Source organism: Vombatus ursinus, unplaced genomic scaffold, assembly GCF_900497805.2.
Source record: "Vombatus ursinus unplaced genomic scaffold, bare-nosed wombat genome assembly UNPS02009770.1, whole genome shotgun sequence".
In the NCBI taxonomy this organism is placed as follows: Eukaryota; Metazoa; Chordata; class Mammalia; order Diprotodontia; family Vombatidae; genus Vombatus; species Vombatus ursinus.
In genome coordinates, this window is record NW_020949548.1 from 4,175,093 (window position 1) to 4,190,137 (window position 15,045).

The following is a 15,045-nucleotide window of genomic DNA, read 5'->3' on the forward strand; positions in this document are numbered from 1 at the left end:
GAGTGCTCGGCCTGGACTTGGAAAGACTCAAATTCAAATCTAGCCTTAGACATTTATTAATTGTGAAACCTTTGGCATGTCACTTAACCCCTGTCTGCCTCCATTTTCTCAGCTGGAAAATGGAGATCATAATAGTGCCTACCTCACAGGGTTATAAGGATCAAATGAGATACAAATGTTTAATTCAGTGCCTGGTACATAGCAGGCACTTAAGAAATGCCACCTCTACCATCTTCACCCCCATTCTCTCCAGCATGGTGAAATCCTAGATAGTGATCAGAAAATTCAAAAGATGGGAGGTTATGAAAGAAAGAGTTTAAATTCTTTTTTCGTACATGTTGAGTTTAAGGTCTTTATGGGACATCTAGTTCAAAATGACCAAAAAGCATGGAATGAGAGTAACTGGAACTCAGCCAATAGGATGAAGCTGGAAAAAACAGATCCGAGAATTGCTTACATAGATATGATTACTGAGCCCGTGGAAGCTAATGAGATTACCAAATGACATAGTATAGAAGGAAAAGAAGAGCAGGCCCAGGTTAGACCCTTGGGGGACATCCATTGATAGTTAAGTATGATCCCAATGAAGATAAACAAAAGATAGGAACATTTTCCTTTCTTTAATTTCCCCTACAAATCCTTTGGCAGGTCCTCAGATGGTTCATAAATCCTAAAGACCATTTTTCCAGAGTTGGTAGCTTGCCTGTCTGCTAGATTTAATCAGTTACTGGGAATTTCTAAGCAAGGAATAGAAAAGTGAACTGTAGGAAACATACAGACTACTGTTCTTTCCCCGAGAGAATGCCCATGTCTATGAGCATCCTGATTCCCCAATATGACCTTTAACTACTCTGTATTTTGTCTACTGCCACCACCCCACCCACCATTCATAGAAGCCCATAGAGGGAAGCCCTAAGATAATTTACACTAGCTTGCTCTAAAGCCTCAGGATAAGGGTATGAAAGAGGAAAAAAAAATAATAAAGTAATCCTATTGATAGAGATTTAGCATCTTTGTTGTGAGACACTCAAATTGCTTTACAGACATTATCTCAGCAAAAGTCACGTCATGTCAGAGGTAGGCCAAAAGAACATTTTCTTCCTATTTTTAAAAGGGTAAAAAGAGGTTAAATGACTCATTTGAAGAGCTTGAAATAGAAGCTATGTCTCTCCTGACTCAGTCCTGTATAATATTAACTGCCAGCCAACACTAGAGGAGGGATTTAAATTGAAGGATATTGGTCCTCGACCTCACTCACTCACGTTGAGTTGACGGAATCAACATTAGCTTGTAAATGGCAGTCCTTGAGCTGAAGGAAAAATTTGCAAGCTTCCCCTTCCAACACTTCCCAACTCAGCCTGTTGGTAACTTTTTGTTCATTTTTGAGCATTCATTCTGAGGTGTGGGTACAATTTCTACATATCAGTCTCTAAATAAGTCATTTTGAAACAAAAAAAAATAGGGATGAAACGATGTGTAAGTAAGGTTGATTTTAGTTTGCGTAAAGTGATTTTGTGTTATTCTTTCTTAGAGTTTAGTTTCCTAAGATCCATAGCCATAACAATCTCTAGTTCCCAGGTGTTAGATATGAGTTCTCATGATCATGGTTCAAAACATCTCCATCACACTTGTGCAGTAGACATAGGGATGAAGTAATGCAAAACTGTGAGGCTATTGTTGGCAATATGCCTTCTTTGTCTGTTGCCCTATACATCAAATAGGCACTGGTCAGTAAGGGGGGAATAGGAATGCACATAATGGATGTACATTTATGCTTGCCTTGATAAGCCCCCATCAAAGCTTAGAGGGAACTCATTTTGGGATTTGGGAAATGCATAGGGGAATGCACGTACCTGCCTTGATTGGCCCCCATCAAGGCTTGGGAGGAATCTGTGTTTGCCTCAACCAGCCCTCACTGAGGATTTAGCGGGCCAGTAGGAGTTGTAGCTCCTACCATTCTAGCCTGCCCCAGCGAGAAGTGTGATTAGGGAATGCTATGGGAGTTGGTGCTCCCATTATCAGCAACCCTCTAGAGAAGACTAGACTAGAATAAAGTAAGCTTATTTAACCCCTCCGAAGCTGTCTTCCTGTCTGACCAGATCAAAAGTGAACTTGTGCTAGAACACTTGTTAGTGTTAGGAGCCTTCCTGTGTTCTCCTGCCCAGTAAATGCTGTTACATGCATGGTTAGCTGTGAAACACAATGCCACCATCAGGATAGATTTTCTGAATAAATTAGGCTTTTTACATGGAGAGATTTCTGTATGCCACTTTGAACTTGATTAGTTTCTAAGCCAACCCAGGTGTTTGTAGTGATGGAATACATCATTAGGAATAATGCAATCCCTACTGCCTTTGAAAGGAGGATCAGGCAGGCCGGGTGGACACTGAAACAAAAAATGGTTGGTGCCTTTCTTCAAATGAGTAAGATGGGGAAATGTTTTAGGATATGTTTAGCATATAATAGTAGTTGTAAAAACTAGCACTGACATGGCACTTTAAGGTTTACAAAATGCATTACACATGCATATCTCATTTGTTCTTTACAAAAGCCCTGTGAGGGGGGTACTATTACTATCTCCATTTTACAGATGAAGAAACTTAGGCTGAGAGGTTAAGTGACTTGCCCAGGGTCACACAGCAAGCCAGTGCCTGAGTCAAGAAACAAAACATCTTTCTGACTCCAAAAGTAGTGCTCCATGTACTATGTCCCCTAGATGCTTCTAGAATTCATGTTATTATTAACATAATTTAAATACAATAACCTAAATATTAGTAAGCTATTTTCATTAGTTTGCAAACATTCCTATTCAGAAATCTAGCTTCTGACATGTAAAAAACATGCAAAAATATGTCCAAACCTAACTAGTAAAAAATAAAATAATCCAGGAAATAGGGAACAATCTATCATATCCTTCATGCAGAGAACTACAAAGCAAGGGAATCTCTTTAACCAATGCAGGTCAAGATCTTCTTTTGCAATTTATAATCTTATATAATCGTCTATAAACTTGAAGGGTTAGGTGACTTACCCAGGGTCATACCACCATTACGTGCTAAGCCTGGACAGAAATTTAGGTCTTCTCTCCTTTGAGGTTACCTCTCTATCCCTACACTGCCCTGCCTCTAAAAGTGGAGAAATTCCATAGACAAGCATACTGTTAAACATGTATCTCTACACTCTTTCAAACAATCTGTACATAGGTAATTTAGTACTCGAGTGTTATAAATAAGTCCTTCAAATTAGACAAAACAAAACAAAAAAACATTTGTAAATGCCTTGCCCACTCCAGTATTTAATCCAGTAAATAACAGACTAAATAAATTTAGAATTAATTATCAGACTGAATTATAAAATTCTAAATTTGTTTGTGTTCAATAGTCATATCTCATTTTATTCTCCCAAATATGTATGAGGAAAATACTGAGAACACAGTTTTCTCTATTTTAGAGATATGCTAACTAAGGCCAATGGCAGGATTCAAACCCAGCTCTTCACACTCCAAGTCCAGACGTCTTTCTAAAATACAATGCTCCCTAGACTCATCCATGAAATGCAGTGAAAGAGCATTGTTTCTGGCATCAGAAGACCTTGGTCCAAGTCCCATTTCAGGTCACACTTGTGTGACCTTGTGCAAATAACAACTTTCTGAGCCTCGGTTTCATCAACTGCAAAATGTGAGGATTTTATTAGATGGCCTCCAACATTCCTTGCTACTCAAATTCTATCATGTTATCATTATACTCAACAATCAGATGGATCAGTGATCTCATTGACACATGGATTCATTCCAATGATATAGGTTACAATGCAGACATATTGGTGCATTCTCTGTGAATCTTGAATATGTCCTCTCATAAGTTCTCTATGGGATAACCATCCAATATGCTTTCTTCACTTTCTTTGGATGTAATGAGTATACTAATAGAGCTCTTACACTTGCATTGGTTATCCTTCACTCTCCCTATACCTAGTCCATCATCACCATCATCATCATCATCATCATCATCATCATCTTTCCTTCTTCTTTTCCCTTCTTCTCCTCCTTCTTCTTTTCTGAAGCATCGAGAGATTAAGTAGTTTACCTAGAATCATAAAGCCTATGCAACCTGTCAGAGACAGGAGTTGAATACCTGGTTCTTCCTAATTTTAAGGTCATTCCCTGTACATGATACTATGCTGCCTCATGTATCTATATACCACAAACATATTTATATGGATATACATACATTATATGAAGGTTAAATGCTGGCAAATGAAAGGTAATATAGACTTTAGAAGGGGAAAATAAATTACTGGGCTTCAATGTGACTTCTGGAGCCTTATGAAAAGATGATCATTAAACAGTTATTTTCCTTCCTATCTTAGAAATACAAAAAGAAAAAGAATCAATAACATCTACTCAAGGTTTTGAAATATTGATTCAAATTCTTATTTTTTTCCCTCTTCCTGTACTGTTGTAATTCTCTTTTAAGTAACCTTCCCACTGGGCAAATCCAACCATTTCACATTTGGCAAAACTTGGCAGCATACCTTCTTTTGTTAGGAATAAAAAAACCCAACAACAAAGTTATCTTCTCTCTCTGTCTCTCTCTCTGTCTGTCTGTCTCTGTCTCTCTTTCTCTCTTCCCTGCCTGGGCAAGGAAGGATTTGAAGTAATTGTGATATCAACTTTAAAAGGCTAATCCTGAAAACTAACCCCTCCTCATTATTAGTATCTTTCCTTTCTTGGGCATTTATAGAATCTAGCTCTGTATCTAAATTATAGGACTTTTTATTCAGTCTATGGTGTCCCTAATTCCACCATCACAAATAGAACTTTCATGGTGGATGTCAGTAAAAAGTAGGGCTGAATACCCACTAGATATTCTCTTAACTGACTTGCAGAAGTGGAAGTTTTGACTAGAGTGAGGGTAACTTGGGGAAAGGGGGACTTCTGTTTTACCAGCTGGCAACATGGAAGTATTGGATCCTAGGAGCTAGGAGGAAAGAGGTATCAGAATATGAGAATGAGAATGTACTATCATTTGGAATCAAATAGACTGTGTCCACTTAAAGACATTCCACAAAGACAAAGGATAATGGGAATTTTTCACTCAAAAAAAAAGTAAGACATATTCAAATAAACACCACTCTTTCCAGAGAAGTTGAATCATGATATTCTTAGCACTTTCTTCTTATGTGTAGGATGATAGTTAGAACTGGAAGGACCATTAGAGGCCCTTGAGTCCCACTCCTCTCATTTAACAAATAAGTAAACTGAGGCACAGAGTGTTTAAATAACTGTTCCAGTGTCATAGAGTTAGTAAGTTTCTGAGGTAAACTTTAAATTCGGGTCTTCATGACAATAAATTCAGTGCCCTATACTATACTATGCTACCACTTAGAAAATCTGTTCTTATTATATCTTAATAAAGAGAAAATAAATTTGCAGTATGGTTCAGTGAGAAAAGGGCAGCTAGATGACATGGTGGATAGAGCCCTGGGCCTAGAGTCAGGAAAATCTCAGTTCAAATTCAGCCTCAGACACTTACCAGCTGTGTGACCCTGGAAAGTCACTTAGCCCTCTTTGCTTCAGTTTTGTCATCCGTTAAATGAGCCAGAGAAGGAAATGGCAAATCTCTACAGCATCTTTGTTAAGAAAACCCCAAATGGGATCACAAAGAGTCAGAAATGACATAAAACACTGAGCAACAACAAAATCAGTGGAAAAAGCACTGATTCTGGAGTCAGTTGACCTAAGTTCAGATATCATGGTCTCTTACTACTATGTGACTGTAGGTAGGTCATTTTACCTTATCGAGCCTTTGTTTCCTTATCTATACAATGTGGTTGTTCTCTTAGGCCCCTTCAAGCTCTACATCCCATGATCATTCTCTTATTTTATGTTATTTTATTTTTAGGCAGTTGGAGTTAAGTGACTTGCCCAGCTAGTAAGTGTTAAGTGTTTGGTCTGAGGCCGGATTTGAACTCAGGTCCTCCTGACTCCAGGGCCGGTGCTCTATCCACTGCACCACCTAGCTGCCCCATGATCCTTGTCTTACAGGACTTCCTTGAGAACTAACATCACCAGGAAGTCATTGGCTTCCTGCTTAAGGATCCATTAATAGGCTTTCTGTCTAATGTCAAGAACAATTAAAGTTTCAGATTCCATGAAATATTAGAATTCAAAGTGATCCTATGACAATAAATTTAGATCCTATAGGAAAAGCAGAGGCCATCAAGGCTGACTCTTATTTTTCAGGAAAGGAAACTGAGATTTCTTCAGCAAAGTGACTTGTCCAAGTCATAGAGCAAATTAATGTGAAAATTGAACTCAGAACCCAGGTTTCTTAAGGCCTGTGCAATATTTAAAAATCTTTCTACTTTATGAATTCTGAACAAATTTTAACAATACATTATTCAGAAAGCAGTCCACATTTTTCTAGCAAATCTAGGTTCCCTCAAATTCTGTTTATATAAAACCTAAGTGCCTATTACTATGCTTTTATTTCTACAGCTTGAATAACTATCACTTAATATGAGACTTTAAGACTACAGAGACATTTGGCTGATTTGTCCATGCTTTTTTTCTTGTTTTGATGATAGTTTATTTAATTGTTTTCTATTCTTCTTTATAATTGGTATCATTGGCGGAATAGTGAGTTAATTATTTTTAATGAGATGAGTCTAGAAGAAGGATTCTTAACCAGGAGTCTTTGAGCTCTCTATTTCAAAAGATATTTTGATGATTTTACCTGAATATGATTGGTTTCCTGTGTATTTTATTTGATGTGTTTAAAAATATTATTCTGACATGGAGTTCTTTGGCTTGAGCAGACTGCCAAAGAGTTATAGGATGCAAAAAGTAGTTAAGAACTATTTGTCTAGATGCTGCATGCATATTTTGATGCAAAAAAAATATGGATAACTATGTCAAAGAAAGATTACAAGTTAGATGCAGATAATCACATAAGCACAGAGCTGGTATAAATATCACATCTACAGTACATCCTTTGCCTGTTCATCCATTGTTATTAAAGCATGCATTGAGCAATTGCTAAGTGGCCAGCAATAGGGATGCAAATACGAACATGAAAATTTCTTCACTCAAAGAGCTTAAACTGGGAGAGAAAAAATGCATATATTTAAATACGCACACACATATACACACACATATATAATATATATAATATTATATATATGTACATATGTAATATGATGTATAAAAATAAATACATAAGTTCCCCCTCTTAGGTGAGATGGAGTAGGATATTCTCAATACCATAATACCATATGCCCCTGAGGAAGAACATCAGGAAAAACATCATGTATAAGAAGACATTTGACCTTTACTGTTTTTTTAAGAATTATTTTTTTTCTCAAATAAATGTAAAATTATTTTAACATAATTTGTTGATCATCACTCTGTAGGAAACTAGGAATACCATGAGCCCTCTTCTCCCTCTATACCATTTCATTTGATGATCTCATCAGCTCTCATGGATTTCATGGTCATGTCCATGCTGATGATGCTCAGACTCACTTACCCAGGTATAACCTCTCTGCTGTCCTCCAGTATGTATCTCCAATTACCTACTCAACAGCTTGGACTAAATGTTCAGTAGGGATCTTAAACTCAACATGCCCCAAACTTAACTCATATAAATTTCCTCAAACTGTCCCCCTTCTCATACCTATTACTGCCCAAAGCCTCATATGTTCTGAGCTACCCAAGCTCACAACCTAGGTGTCATCCTTGAATCCTTACTCTCTCTAAACCTTCTTAAAACCAACTTGTTGCCAAAATCTATCAACTTTACCTTCTTGACATCTCTTGAATATGCCTGCCTCTTTCTCCCATCTGAGACTGCCACCACCCTGATAGAAACCCTCATCAACTCATACATAGACTATTGCAATAACTTGGTGGTTTGTTTGCCTTCTGCAAGATCCCCTGCCCCCGCATCCTCCAGTCTATCTTCCACTCAGCTACCAAAATGATCTTTCTAAACTACAGGATTGTGGCCTCAGACACTTGAAACCTACTAGCTGTGTGACCCTGGGCAAGTTACTTAACCCCGATCGCCTCACCAAATAAATAAATAAATAAAATGAAATGAAATAAAATAAAAATAAACTATAGGTTTGATCATGGTACTGCTCCTTTCCCCGTCTCTTCCCCTTCTCAATAAACCACAATGACTCCCTATTCTTCCAAGATCAAAAATAAAATTTATTTCAAAATCCTTTGTAACCTGCCCCACACACTCCTCAGCCCTCTTACATCATATGGCCCTGCAGTCCTGTGAAACTACCCTCCTTGCTATTCCTCCAACAAGAAACTACCACCTCCAGGCATTTTCCCTGGCTGTCCCCCTTGTTCAGAACCCTTCCCCTCCCTAACAATATCTCCTGGCTTCCCTGGTTTCCTTAAAGTCCCAGCTACAATTTCACCATCTACAAGAAGCCTTTGCTCGTCATTTTTAATTCCACTGTCTTCCCTCTATTGAATGCTTCCTATTTTTCCTTCAGAGAGGTTATTTCTAAATAGTTATTTGTATGTTTTATTGCCCAATAGATTTTGACCTTCTTGAGAGCAGAGACTACCCTTCGGTAGTGTTTTTCCCGGTGTTCGGCACCAGGTAGGCACTTAATAAATTTTTATTGATTGACTGAATGACTGACTGAGGTGGAAGGAAAGAGAAAATGCATTCTAGGCATGGAGGGAAAGTCTAGTTACTAAAAATGCTTTTATTAAGGGGATTTATTCTGTGAAGTTGGATTCAGTCAAAGGGCCACACTTGAGGACCTAGAGGGCCACATGTGGCCTTGAGGCTGTAGGTTCCCCACCCCTGGCTAGTACAAAGGAACTAGGCAGGAGATGGGACATTATGCAGGGAGGAGAGCAAGTAGTTCATTTTAGGTAGATTTTAGAGCATGTGAAGAAGTCTAATACATATTAGGCTTGGAATGATCCATATATGCATTGATGCTACTAGAGTTCTGAAAAGGGACCCTTTCTAAAGCCAGTAATTAAATAAAACACCCACAGAACTTTGTTCACATATTTTGCCACCTAATTATCAGCTGGCTTTATTACCAGGGTCCTTTTCATTTCTCTTTAATCAAGATCTAAGCAAATCCTTCCTCCATCCTTCCCTAATTAACTTATTAAAACTGAAAAGCCTTCAATGGCCAACCTCAGGTGGCCAAAAAAGCACACTGTGTCCCTGTGTATGTTCATAAGTGAGAGCTAGGCAGCCAGAGCTGGCAGAATAGAGCGACTAATTGTAGTCTCAGCGCATGTGAGGCTAGGTAACTCAATCTGACCTTTCTGTGCAGTGGAGGTTGCCCTTCCTGTTAGGTCCTATTCGGAATACTGAAAACTGAATCAGGACCATCACATTGCTCCATGCTGCTTAAAATCTCATTAGAAAATAAATGAGAAAGAAATGTCATCAAAGCAATTGTTTATCCAGAAGCAGAGGACAATTAAAAAAAAAGGCATGCTCCTTTATAGGTGCCCAGTTCACAACGCAGGGCCTGAGGAAGCCACAGTGGCTCTTGAGGTCTTAGTCATTATGATTCCATGCAGGAATCACAAATTAGACATGAGAAAATTGCCTCTAGATGATAAGAGAGCAATTTGCAAATATGCCCAAAGGGCTATAAAACTGTGTGTACCCTTTGATCCAGCAATACCACTTCAAGGTCTGTATCCCAAAAGATCATAAAAATGGGAAAATGAGCCACATGTACAAAAATATTTATAGCAGCTCTTTTTGTGGCAGCCAAGAATTGGAATTTGAGGGGATGCCCATCAACTAGGGAATGGCTGAACAAGTTGTGGTATATGAATGTAATGGGATACTATTATGCTATAAGAAATGATGACCACACAGATTTCAGAAAAACCTGGAAAGACTTACATGAACTGATGCTGAGTAAAGTGAGCAGAACCAGGAGAACATTGTACACAGTAACAGCAACATTGTGCAACGGTCAACTATGATAGACCTAGCTTTTCTCAGTAATGCAATGATCTAAGACAATACCAAAAGACTCATAATGGAAAATGCTATCTGCACTCAGAGAAAGAACTATGAAATCTAAATGCAAATCGAAACATACTATTTTCTCTTTTTTATTTCTTTCTTGTGTTTTTTACCTTTGGTTCTGATTCTTCCTTATAACAAGACTAATGTGGAAATAGATTTAATATTATTGTACATGTACAGCTTATATCAGATTGCATGCCATTTTGGGGAGGGAGAAGAAGAGGGAGAGGGAAACATTTAGAACTCAAAGTCTTATAAAAGTGAATGTTGAAAACTAAAAACAAATGAATACATTTTAAAAAGAAAATTAAAATGAAATTAAAAAGTAAAATTTTTTTTGAAATGGGTACATAATTTAGATATAAACGATGGTACCATGAGCAAATTAGAAGAATAAGGAATGTTTACCTGTCGAAGAATGGAAGAATTTATGACCAAACAAGAGATAAAGAACATTATGAAATGCAAAATGGATAATTCTGATTACATTACATTAAAAAGTTTTTGCACAAAACAAAACCAAGGCAACCAAGATTAGAAGGAAAGCAGAAAGCTGGGAAACAATTTTTACAGCCAGTGTTTCTGATAACAGCCTTGTTTCTAAAATACATAAAGAACTGAGTCAAATCCATAAGAATACAAGTCATTCCACAATTGATAAATGGTCAAAGGATAGGAATAGCAGTTTTCAGATGAAGAAATTAAGGCTCTCTATAACATATGAAAAAATGTTCTAAATCACTATTGATCAGAGAATGCAAATTAAAACAACTCTGAGGTACCATCTCACACCAAGCAGTTGGCTAATATGACAGAAGAGGAAAATGATAAATGTTGGAGAAGATGTGGGAAAATTGGAATACTAATGGACTGTTGGTGGAGTTGTGAACTGATCCAACCATTTGGAGAGCAATTTGGAACTATAAATGGGGCTATAAAACTGTGCATAGCCTTTGATCCAACAATAGCACTAGTAGGTCTGTATCCCAAAGAGATCATAAAAAAAGGGAAAAGGACCTACACATACAAAAATATTTATAGCAACTCTTTTTGTGGCAGCAAAGAATGAGAAATTGAGGGGATGCCCATCAGCTGGGGAATGGCTGAACAAGTTGTGGTATATGAATGTAATGGGATAGAGCACATGGATTTGAGAAAAATCTGGAAAGACTTACATGAACTGATGCTGAGTGAAGTGAGTAGAACCAGAAGAACACTGTACACAGCAATAGCAACATTGTATGATGATTAACTATGATAGACTTAGATCTTCTTAGCAATACAATGACCCAAGACAATTTCAAAAGACTCGTGATGGAAAATGCTAACCACATCTAGAGAAAGAACTATGAAGTCTGAATGCAAATCAAAGCATACTATTTTCACTTTTTTGCTATCTTTTTCTTTCTTGTGGTTCTTCCCTTTTGTTCTAATTCTTTCACAACGTGATAAATGTGGAAATATGTTTAACATGATTGCACATGTATAATCTATATTGGATTGCTTGCTGTTTTGGGGAGGGTGGAAGGGAAGGGGAAAGGAAGGGTGGGAGGGAAAAAAATTTGGAACTCAAAATTTTACAAAAATTAATGTTGAAAACTATCTTTACATATAATTGGGGGAAAATAAAATATTGTTAAGGAAAAAATAAGCATTTTTTTATTTTATGCTTTTAACATTATTTTTAGAAGTGGTCCATAGGTCTTATCAGATTGCCAAAGGGGTCCACAATGCAAAAAAAAATGGTTAAGAAGCCTTGCTTTATACATTAGGAGAATTTTCTTTACACTAAGCCTAAATCTACTTCTTTCCATTTTTCTTATTTACGAGGTAGCACTTCTCTGGAGAAATTAAACTTTCAAAAAAAACTGAAATGACATACAACTAGGAAATGTTTTAGAAGAAAAACATTTTTTTTTTACTTTTCCTTTACTTTGGTAATATCTGAATTATGCCCCCCAACCCCCGAGAAATTTACATGTTTTTAACAATCCTTCCAAAGTCAAGCTGCAAACAGCTGCTTCTGTCACATACTATCCAATTTCCTATTCAGGCCAGGGGATTGGACATGACCAGTAATTATAGTAAGACAAAAATGTGACATGTATTAGTTTTCCTGTAGCTACAAATGACTTGAATCATAAGGCTACTGAAAGTAACATGAGGCCCTTTCAATATAAGTTCATTCCACCTTCAAGGTTTTGTTTATTTATTGTAAAGTCACCACAGCCTCAAATATTTTTTGGAGCCTGAGTCATTTTACAGGTTTTTCAAGGTAATAATGTGAGAGATCAGTTCGGTTTGGTTATCTTCACTTTAAAAATACTGTATAATATGCACATAGTCATGGTGACTAGCATTGCCTACAATATGAGATCCAAACATTAATGAATGTTTCTTCAAGCTCATTTCTGAAATTACACTTTCGTGACCATTTGTAGCATGCTCTTCTTTACATTAGCTTCAAGGAAGTATATTCGAGGGAGTGAAATTGGAGCTGGGGTGGAAGGATAGAAATGTTCTCCCTTTCCCTCTCTCCCTACCTCTTTCCCTCCCTCTCCCTAATTTTCCTTGCTCTTTCCCTCCCTCCTTCCTCATTCTCTCTGTCTGTCTGTCTCTCTGTATCTGTCTCTCTGTCTCTGTCTCTGTACCTCTCTCTCTCATTACTTTACCTTTTTCTCCATTAAGTGAGTCATATCATAGTTACTGGACCTGGAGTCCAAAAGAACTGGGTTTATTTCTTCAGATGCTCATTACTGATAGGAACCTTGGCTAGAGCATTTAACCTCTTAAGCTTTTAGTTTCCTCATTGTAAAATGTGGATAACAAAAGCACGTAATTCAGAGGGCTGTTGAAACAGTCAAATGAAATAATGAGCCTAAAACACTCTGAAAACTTTAAATGTTTTGTGATGGCCAGATAGCGTTATCGTCATCATCATCACCACCATCATTATAATTCTTATTATTCTCTTTTTTTCTAAGATTATATTAGATGGATTTCCAAAGGAAATAATCCTAGGGCAAGTTGGTATGCTAATATTATCTATTTATGCTTACTGTTTGGCAGACCATCATCACTATCATTAAACCTTTTGAGCTTGGAACAAATGTGAGAAAAGACCAAAAAAGGAAAAGGGAAGGAAAGTCAGAAAAAGGGAAGAATGGAGAAAAAGGAAGTCTAGGGTGAATTAAAATCACCCAAGAGAATTAGAGTTCTTTTCTCCCTCATTTTCCACCTAATTTCCCACCAGGTTGTTTTGTTTGTCGATTAGTTTTTTTTTTTTTAAGTCCTTTGATTAAATTCTTTTTTTGCTGTAGTAACAAATCAATTGTATCCCTACCCAGGCACCTCAAAGCCCTTTTGGAAATTGCATTAATTCTTTTTGCTATCAGTGTGGTCATGTAAGATCATAGAGCAGCCCTCCTGCCAACATGGTAGCATGGACAGGTGTTTTGGAGCTGCTGCACTATCTATTTGATGCCGACTGGAATCACCAGGGGCAGGATTAACTTTTTTGAGAGTCCCTTTACACTGGCTCTTTGGACATATTCTGCTAAAATTTTTTCAAATTATTAATTTAATTTGAATATTATCATGGGAGGAGCTATGAGTTCTGGGGAAGACAGTAATGATTTAATTGACAACTCAAAAGCTCATGACATTCTTAATGAAAGAGTGGAGTAAGCATTCAGAGCTAATTGATTGAGGGGATTACTATTTGGAAGGCTACAGGGACAATGTTAATAAAGACTTTGCTTGAAAGCATGCAAGCATTAATGTATGAACACCTTGATTTATTCTGAAGTAATGCCATTGAAACTTCAACCAGGATTGTCTTTTCTTAATCTGGGAAGTGGAATTGGATATTTGTGTACAATGATGGGCTTAGTTTTAGGTCCTTTTGGAATAAATCATGAAACTGAGCTTCACTCAGATGTGGTGGAATATGCCAAGGAAAAACTTGAGAGCTTCACCAAAAATAGTGATAGCTTTGATAAATCAGAATTCTGTGAACCAGCATTTGTGGTTGGTAATGCCTGGAGATAGTATCTGATAGCCATTGGTATGACTGGATTTATTATGGAGCTGGTGTCCAGAAAGACCATGAAAACCACATGAAAATATTATTGAAAGTGGGAGGTATTTTAGTCATACCTATAGAAGATCAGTTAACTCAAATTATGGGAACTGGATAGAATATCTGGGGAAGTAAAAACATCCTTGCTTTTTCATTTTCTCCATTAATAAACCAAACAGAAATGACAATAGCAAACCAGAATCAAAGGGATCCCATGTGCTGCCAGGAATCTACAAGACTTGTCCAGGATTTACATTTGTGTTACACTTAGAAACTTCATAAATGATGAGATGCAAGCTAAGGGTATTTCTCAGAAGGCTCCTCCCAAAAGAAAAAGGAAGAGAGTTAAACAGAGAATCAACACATATGTATTTGTGGGCAACCAACTTATCCCTCAACCTGGGCAGTGAGGATAAGGAAAAAAAGGAAGACGACTGCAAAGAAGAGGAAGAAAAAGACCACAGTTAAGCTTTATAGCCGGAGGAACCACCTCAAAATCTATTAAGAGAGAAAATAATGGGACTACCCCTGCCTGAGTCTTTAAAAGCATACTTGACATGCTTTAGGGATAAATAGCTCATGTGAAATAGAAAGGATGCCTACTGATAATTCCTTTATTCTTGAAGATGTAGCATTTATTATATCTAGATCAATAGATACAATTATGTCTTTCACTAAGAAAGAATTACAAGGAAAAGCATAGCTAAGTTCTCTCTTATAACAAGGAAGACTTAGATTCTAGCAGTGAAAGTCCCTCTTATATAAAATAGATTTTTTTCTTTAAATTTTGAAAAATGCTGTTTTAACTCAGAGAGATATTATAAATTAATCAAGATTTTGTGTGTGCCTGGTAAAAAATAAAATAAAATAAAATAAACCCTAACAGAGTTGTATTGGGTGAAGGGTAGATGAAATTTTACATCT

The 15,045-nt window shown here is 37.1% G+C and overlaps 1 pseudogene; it reads left to right on the forward strand.

Moving 5' to 3' along the window:
* The first annotated feature begins 13,637 nt into the window (after positions 1-13,637).
* On the forward strand, positions 13,638-14,697 carry LOC114036213 (annotated as a pseudogene).
* The last annotated feature ends 348 nt before the right edge of the window (positions 14,698-15,045 follow it).